Source organism: Mustela lutreola, chromosome 5 (assembly GCF_030435805.1).
Source record: "Mustela lutreola isolate mMusLut2 chromosome 5, mMusLut2.pri, whole genome shotgun sequence".
NCBI classification, from domain to species: Eukaryota; Metazoa; Chordata; class Mammalia; order Carnivora; family Mustelidae; genus Mustela; species Mustela lutreola.
The window spans coordinates 124953719-124961563 of NC_081294.1; positions in this window are offsets into that span (position 1 = coordinate 124953719).

A 7845-nucleotide genomic window follows, 5' to 3' on the forward strand; every position below is an offset into this window, starting at 1 on the left:
TGTTCAGTATCCACCAGGCCTCTCCATGTCACCCGATGAGACCTTAGTAGAAAATAAAAATGACGTGCCACAGATAATTAAGTTCTTTGTCTCTGACCCAGGAGTTTCTTCTCTTATGCCAGCATCCATAAAACAGACAGGATAATTTGTTATCTTGGAAGTACGTTTAATTTCAGACCTTTCACAGTTTTTGAAAAACCCTGTAAAATAAAGTAGGTTCTAATACTACATACATTTCTAAATGAGTATTACTAAGGCACAGTGAGCTTAAGTATCATTCCCAAGCTCATACAGAGCACAAAGAGAAGAGCTAGGATTCAGATTGAGACGGGTGGCTCTGGAACCCATGCTTTCAAACATGTCACTCCACTCCTAGGCACATTTACTGCTAGTTTCTCTTGTGGTGCATGGCTCCTGATAACGTGACTATAAATGTACTTAACAAATAGTAGTGAGTATGAGATGAATTTTTACCTGAAACTTCATTATACAGAAGTATTAAAATATTCTTCCCAAAGAATGGCAAAGTTCAGTTTTCAACTGTTTTCTTAATATTTTTAGTGTGTAAACCTGGTGATTCACAGACCTGTACCCCTGGGGATAAAAATATATGTTTATAAAAAATAAAAAATTAAAAATTAAAAAAAAATTAAAAATCGATTTTACTCTTCAAGCCTGGAGCAACCTACAAGTAACTGACAATATGTACTCTGCAATGATCCAATATCTAATATTTTTAATTTTAAGGAAGATTTGATGCCCTCCTCTAAATAATAACACTTATTAATTATTCCTTTTTTTTTTTTCATGAATCTCTTCTCTGAAACCTTTCCCACCCTCTTGGAAATTTCTCTTACTGTTGTGCCACTTTCTACAGGGGACATTTATTGATTTTGGCTTCTCCACCTTGGTTACCCCTTCTTTGTATAACTTTGTAATATTAATTACCTTGACTTGCTGGTCATGTAATTTGAATAACCTTACCCCCCCCCCCCAGGATGGGGCATGTATCATCCACAACTTGCTATTATTGGCGAATATTGCCATTTCGTCTTTCCTACGTGACTGGTTCAGATGTGCAAGTGTGAACCAGGTTTTACCAGTCAAAGGTAGTGGTCATCAATCTAGAAGTTTTGTTTGAATGACTGGCACAAAAGTCAAACTGTAGTTGAATTTGCTAGATTTTGGAAGTAAGCCTGTGTCCGCCAGTGGCCATTTTGGTGTAGAGGAAATTTCCTTCCTGAGAATAAAGACAACACAGATCAAAACAGGACCAAAATATAGAAGGTAAACATTTTCTGACAATAGTGTTTGAGCACTTGGTTCTGCTATGCTATGCTTTAACCTAGAAATATCCCTGGACATTTTAGTTTCGTCATGCAGTTGTGCTCTCACCATACTTATTTTCCCTCTTAAGCCACTTTGCTTTGGAACGTGGCTACTTACAAGAGTCTTCAGATTTTTGTGCAATCTTAGTTTCCTTTTTTCTAAAATAATGTATTTTCACTTGATTTATACTTTCTCTCACTTTAGAATGTTACAGTTCTGTGATTTTTTTTATTTTTTTATTTTATTTTATTATTTACTTATTTATTTTTTAAAAGGTTTTATTTATTTATTTGTTAGAGCGCGCCCGAGCACAGGCAGACAGAGTGGTAGGCAGAAGCAGAGGGAGAAGCAGGCTCCCTGCTGAGCAAGGAGCCTGATGTGGGACTAGATCCCTGAATGCTGGGATCATGACCTGAGCCGAAAGCAGCTGCTTAACCAACTGAGCCACCCAGGCGTCCCAAATTTTTTATTTTAAAATATCTCTAAAGATTGTGTCCTCTTGGAACAGGAAATGCAGCAGAATTTTTTATGTTTACGCAATATTCAATCATATGTGGGTCATAATGATATATATTACGTTTAAATAAGTGATATAACAATAATTATGTAAAACAGTAAAGTGATGGAAGAATAGCCCCTGTCTGAAATATGAATGAATGTGGTAAAATCCCATATTTACTCAGCAATTAATACTTTGCTTTAAATAATACAGTGCTGATCTTCTGTTTTGAAAATAATATACCTGATGAATTTATTGTATACTCGGTTTTGCATTAACAAACATGCTGTGCTAACATATCCATATATTGTTTATAGGCTTGTTTCTCTTATTTAGTCCCACATGGAAGATAAAGATCATAATACTTCTTTGCTTATCAATACTCAGGTATACACACACACACATACACATACACACACACACACATATATATTTTTTTTTCAGGTGACCAGAAATACTCATAAAGGTGATGTTTTTCTCATTTATCCTGAAACATTACCTCTCACATTCTGTATACATTCTCTCTCTAGCTTCTATTACTATTCTGCAAGGTTAATTGGAAAGACGCCAAGACCTCCATTTTGCATACAAGATACATGAACCAAGTATTTCAATGAAGTCTGCAATACAGAACTTCAGTTGCTTAGTCCAGCATACCTGTAACTGCAACACAAATAGAAAAATAGTCTGAAGTTGGTAGATCAAATAGAAATATCCTCAACTAAGCATTAAATCTAATACATTTCATATATACATTTTTAAGGTATACAGCCTAGGACAGGGTCAGAGCTGTCATATTGCATTACATGGTAGAAAATAATAATGCAGAAGACTTGTTGATTTATCAAATCTTCAAATATAGGGAGTGTATTGCAACATGCCAGGCACTATTTAGGGATGAAGTCTCAATGGTAAACAAGTCTGACTCTGTTTCAAAGATAATCTTCTTTTGTAATTTCCTGCCTTTATTATTTCAATTGGAAAAGAATCTATTCTCATATTCAATTATTCCTGGTATATAAGCCTAACTCAAAGGTCCAGCTAACTAGGAAATCAAAGGGACCCTATTAGGCCTTGGATGTGCACATGAATATGTTCTTGAGTAAATTAAAACAATTAAAAAAATGTATAACCTTGTCTGAGTAGAAAATCATATCAGAAGCAAACATATATACAAACACACAAAACAGCATTTTTGGCTCTGGTGGTTGCCCAGGTCAGCACACAGTTAATCTCTCCCATGAAAAAATATTCACCCTAACCTTGGAAGATTTGCTGCTTCTTGAAGAGGCTGCTTTTTGAAGGTGGGCTAGGCGCAATCTTTCTGCTCACTACATAAACAGAAACAGAACAGACGTATGTATAGCAACGTAGCAAACCCAAATGTCAGTTTTCAAGTACAAAGACTTTCTGCAACCTCAGGCATCCAACCTTCCAAAGGTGCCAGTTTTGCTCCCCCTCCCTGCTGCGCTCTGAGAAGGAGAGGCACCACGGGGATCAAAATTAAAACACTTAATTACTTTACGCGTTAAATGCAAACTATCTGTGGAAAACAGCAGGCCAATCTTTTTTCCTATGCACTCAACAGAAGGCTCTTTGGTCCCCGGACAACTCCACTAATCATGTGTGTTTAAATACTTTTCAATCGTCTTGCATTCTCCCTACAAACATCTTTACCCTCTCTTGGAAAGGCCTATACACTTGGTTACTATTTAACCACTTATCTATTGAAGTAAATGCCTGAGAATTAAAGCTCCCTGGAGCTGGCTGATGAGCTTTCACATAGAGTAAGTGTTGTAAGACATCTGGAAATAAAGGCTAAGGGGAAAAGGAGGCTAGAATGAGTTTCCAAAGGCACTTCTTGGAATTTGCAGAATTGCCATTATAAAATGAAGTGTTTTCAGTGGAATCAAATTTATATTTCATTGATAACATTAAAATCATCAGGAAATCTTGAGCATCTATCCCAGTGTCATTAGGAGAGAATGACATTGGGATAAATACCTTAAAGGCTTAAAATAGACCATGATAACTGTAGAAAAACAACTGAGAAAATTCTCCAAATATATTATAGATTTTAAATTTGCATATTTCAATTGCTCATTATTCTTTTGTCTTTTTTTGTTTAAAGTTAGCACACTGTTTGTTTTCTGAGCATTTCAACATTTGTTTTGTAAGTGCTTTTATACTTACAGCAGTGATTTGAGTCAGAAAATAGCAATTATCTCAGTTTTGCAAATAAGGAAAATTTACAGAAGTTGTCCTGGCTCTCACTTGAGGTCACACAATTAATTAGTGCAGAACTCAAAGTAGAATACAGATTTTTAAAAACCCCTAGCCTAAGACTTTTTCATTTGAGTGAGTGGCTTCTTGAACATGTATTTATACAGTCATTATGAAAATATATATTAAGTGAAAATATGTAAAATTGACTTCCTAGAGCTTGGGAAAAGACTCCTAGGTAATTTGAAAAGAGTCTTATGAGAAGGAAATTTGTTCAGATTATATGAACTATATGTGTAAATTGAGGCACATTAACCACATACCAAAATCACCAATCAAACACAGTATGTATGTCGGAGAAGTCCAGGATGGTTGGAAAGGCAAGACAAAAATGGAATGAAATGTGGGAGACAATGTGCTCCTTCCACACTCCTGAACTTAACTTTCTTTCCCAAATTGTCTCTGATTGCTGTAATTTGTGGTGACAAGGGTCAGTAAAAAAGCATCAAAGATCACAGTACAAAGGTGAAGTGATTCACCCTGCTTTTAAAATCTTAGTACAGAACTCTGAAATCTTCTAATTAAAGAACCAAGATAGACATCTACTCGACCTTTACTTTGACATCTTTAAATTTAAAGCAATTCAACTCCCTCCTACACTCAGGTTAATTTTCACTAGAAGAAATGATTTTGACAGTTTCAGAAACTCAGATTAAGCTCATATAAGGAAATAAAAGGATAAAATTATCTCTTTTACTAATAGACGTATCCTCCAAGATGAGATTTCCTGAAAGCTCTAGGACTGGCCAGGATAGGCCAGAGCATAATGTGCATCCAGGAGTTCAAAATTAGGCCTGGAGTCGGAAGTGTGGGTGTAGCCCATCCCCACCAACACCTAGCCACACTATGAGTTGTCCCTATGATCTTGAGAGAAACACATAAACATCTCTGAAAGGTGATTCCTTTTGCTGATTTAGGGATTTATGATGTTGGTAGTGGGTTGAGTGGTGGCCTCCCAAATGATATGTCCTTGTACTGATCCCCAGAATCTATGAATGATACCCAAAAGGGGTGTTTTGGTACCTTATGATACCTGAAGAGGGTCTTTTCAGATCTAATTTACCCAAGGATCTTGAGATGAGATCTCCTTGGAATATCTGGGTGGACACTAACTCTAACGACAAGTCTCCTTATAAGAGACAGAAAGAGGAGAGACACACAACAGAGGGGCAGATTGTGTGACAAGAAAAAGAAAAGACCAGAGGTCACAGGGTTACAAACCAAGGAGCACCATAAGCTGAAAGAGGCAAGGAGTGGATTGTCCCCTAGAGCTTTCGGAGGGAATAAGACCCTGCTAATATCTTGACCTCTGACCTCTAGAACTGGAAGAAAATAAACTTCTGTTTTTAGTCAACAAGTTTATAGTAATTTGCTAAATAACCACGGGGAACTAATAGAACATTAAATGAAATAATTGCAAAGAGCGTACTTATTGTATGACCTAGAACTTAAGATGGTTTGGTAAATGGAGGTGGTTATATAAAGCCTGAGAAGTACATAGAGCCTAAAACTATTGCCAAGGGATGTGTGCACTTTTTGTCAAGTATGCATTCTATAGTTTCTCCATCTAGCTATAACAAAAGTAGATATTATCATTTCTTTTAGCAGAGAAGGAGCTTAAGACTCAGAAAAGTGAAATGGCTTGCCCAGCTTCTTTTTTTTTTTTTTAATTTAAAATTTTTTTTAACTAATAAAAAATGTATTACTAGCCCCAGGGGTACAGGTCTGTGAGCTTGCTCAGCTTCTTATAAAAAGGAGGAGCATCAAGATTAACTCAGGCCTATCTGAAAAAAACATTTCCTATCTTTTCCATGCTGCTTTTGTAAGATACATTGTGCTGGACTGGTGAGGGGATTCGGGGGAGATATTAAGCTAAGGCCGGGAGTTCTGGGTAATAAGTTTGTCAGCCTTACTGGTGATGGCACCGTGGAAAAATCAAGCAGTGAAGCAATGGAACAGATAATGGGAGGTGTAGATGAAGGTGAGGGACTTGGAAAGAGACCAAATGTGAAACTGGCAAATGTTTCCTAAACTAACTGCAATCTTGTTCATTGGAGGTAGGAAATGGGTGTTGGTAAATTGTATAAGATGTTAAACGTTTCAACACTGTCCCGGGGCAGAATTCTAAAATGGCCCCCAAGATTTCTGTCCCTTGGTGTACTTGGCTATTATAAGCCCACCTTGGAATATGGGTGGGAACAGTGACTATGATGGGATGTCCTTATTATGATTACTGCACTTTATATGGCAAAAGTAAATGGATTTTATAGATGTGATTAAGGTCCCAAATAAGTCCATCAAAAGAGAGATTATCTTTTGTAGACACAATAAATCAGATGAAAGACTTCAAAGGAACAACTAGGTCCTTTCTGAGGTTAGAAAGAGATTTTTCTTGCTGCTCTTGAAGAAGCAAACATAGTGTGCATTGCCTTTGGAGAAGGTGCATGGGGTTGCGAGTGGCCTCTGTGAGCTGAAGTCACCCCAGCCAATAGTCAGCTATAAAACATGTACCTCAAACCCACATTGATAAAGGGGTAAATTTTACCAACAACCTGAGTAAGCCTAGAAGCAAATCCCTTCTTAATCAAGCTTCTGATATGAATACAGCTTTGTGAGAGCTTGAGCAGAGGACTCAGTCTAGCTGTGCCTGGACTTCTGACACATAGCCCCTGTGGAGAGAATAAATGTGTGCAGTTTCAAGGCAGTAAAGGTGTGGTCATTTATCACACAGCAATAAAAAACTGATACAGACACCTCTAAAGATCCCTCTTTTGGTTTAATTACATAATTTATATGAAAAAAAAATTACTACTATGCTACAAACTAGTCTAGACCTTGCAGGGTTTACCGATAGTGCTGCACACTTAGGTTTTGACACTCTGTTTTGGTCTCAAAAATGTCCATCCCCTGTTTTCATACCCTCACTATACATCCTTCTACCCACTGAACATATTATTAACACCATCAACTGTGAGCCGTGAAATCTGAATGCCACCTTTGTACACACATGTGCATATACACATACATAAACACATAGCAGACACATACATGAACACACATACCTCTCTGCACACACACACAGAGACATACATGAACTCAACCCATTACACTACATCTGCAAACACACAATGCATACACACAAACTTGCATCATTTCAGCCTGATAACATGTGCTATGCCTTTTTTACTTGCGTGAAAGCCATGTCGGTCCTTACTTTATTTCTGTTTCTCTTTAGTGCTTAAAACACACTTATGCCCAAATGTACTCCTACAGTTGTATAGTAATGTACTTTTAACATTTTTATCACATAATAAAATATCATGGTGACAGTACTTTAATGTTCAACTGCTGCATTATTAATAAGAGAGGTTTTGCCTTTCCAGAAGCATCCTGAATTTGTTGTGATCCACAGTTATGATAGCCCAATAAATATGATGTGGGTCAGATTGGAAATGCAAAGAATTTGGTGAACTCTGAATATATTAGGTGCACTTTGAACCATTTACTGCCACAATTGCAGTAATGTTATTTCAAAAGAAGCATTATAGATCTTCAAAGCAAATCTTTTTAACACCATAAATGGTTACCCTCTCTTGCAGTAAAAATAACAGATTTATTGGCAAAGGTTGTCACTTGTTAATTTCATATTTTAATTTTCCAAACTCTGGTAGTTGAATACAGAATGACATAGTTTAAGCATAAAGTAATTATTTAAAGCTCAGCATATTAATGTG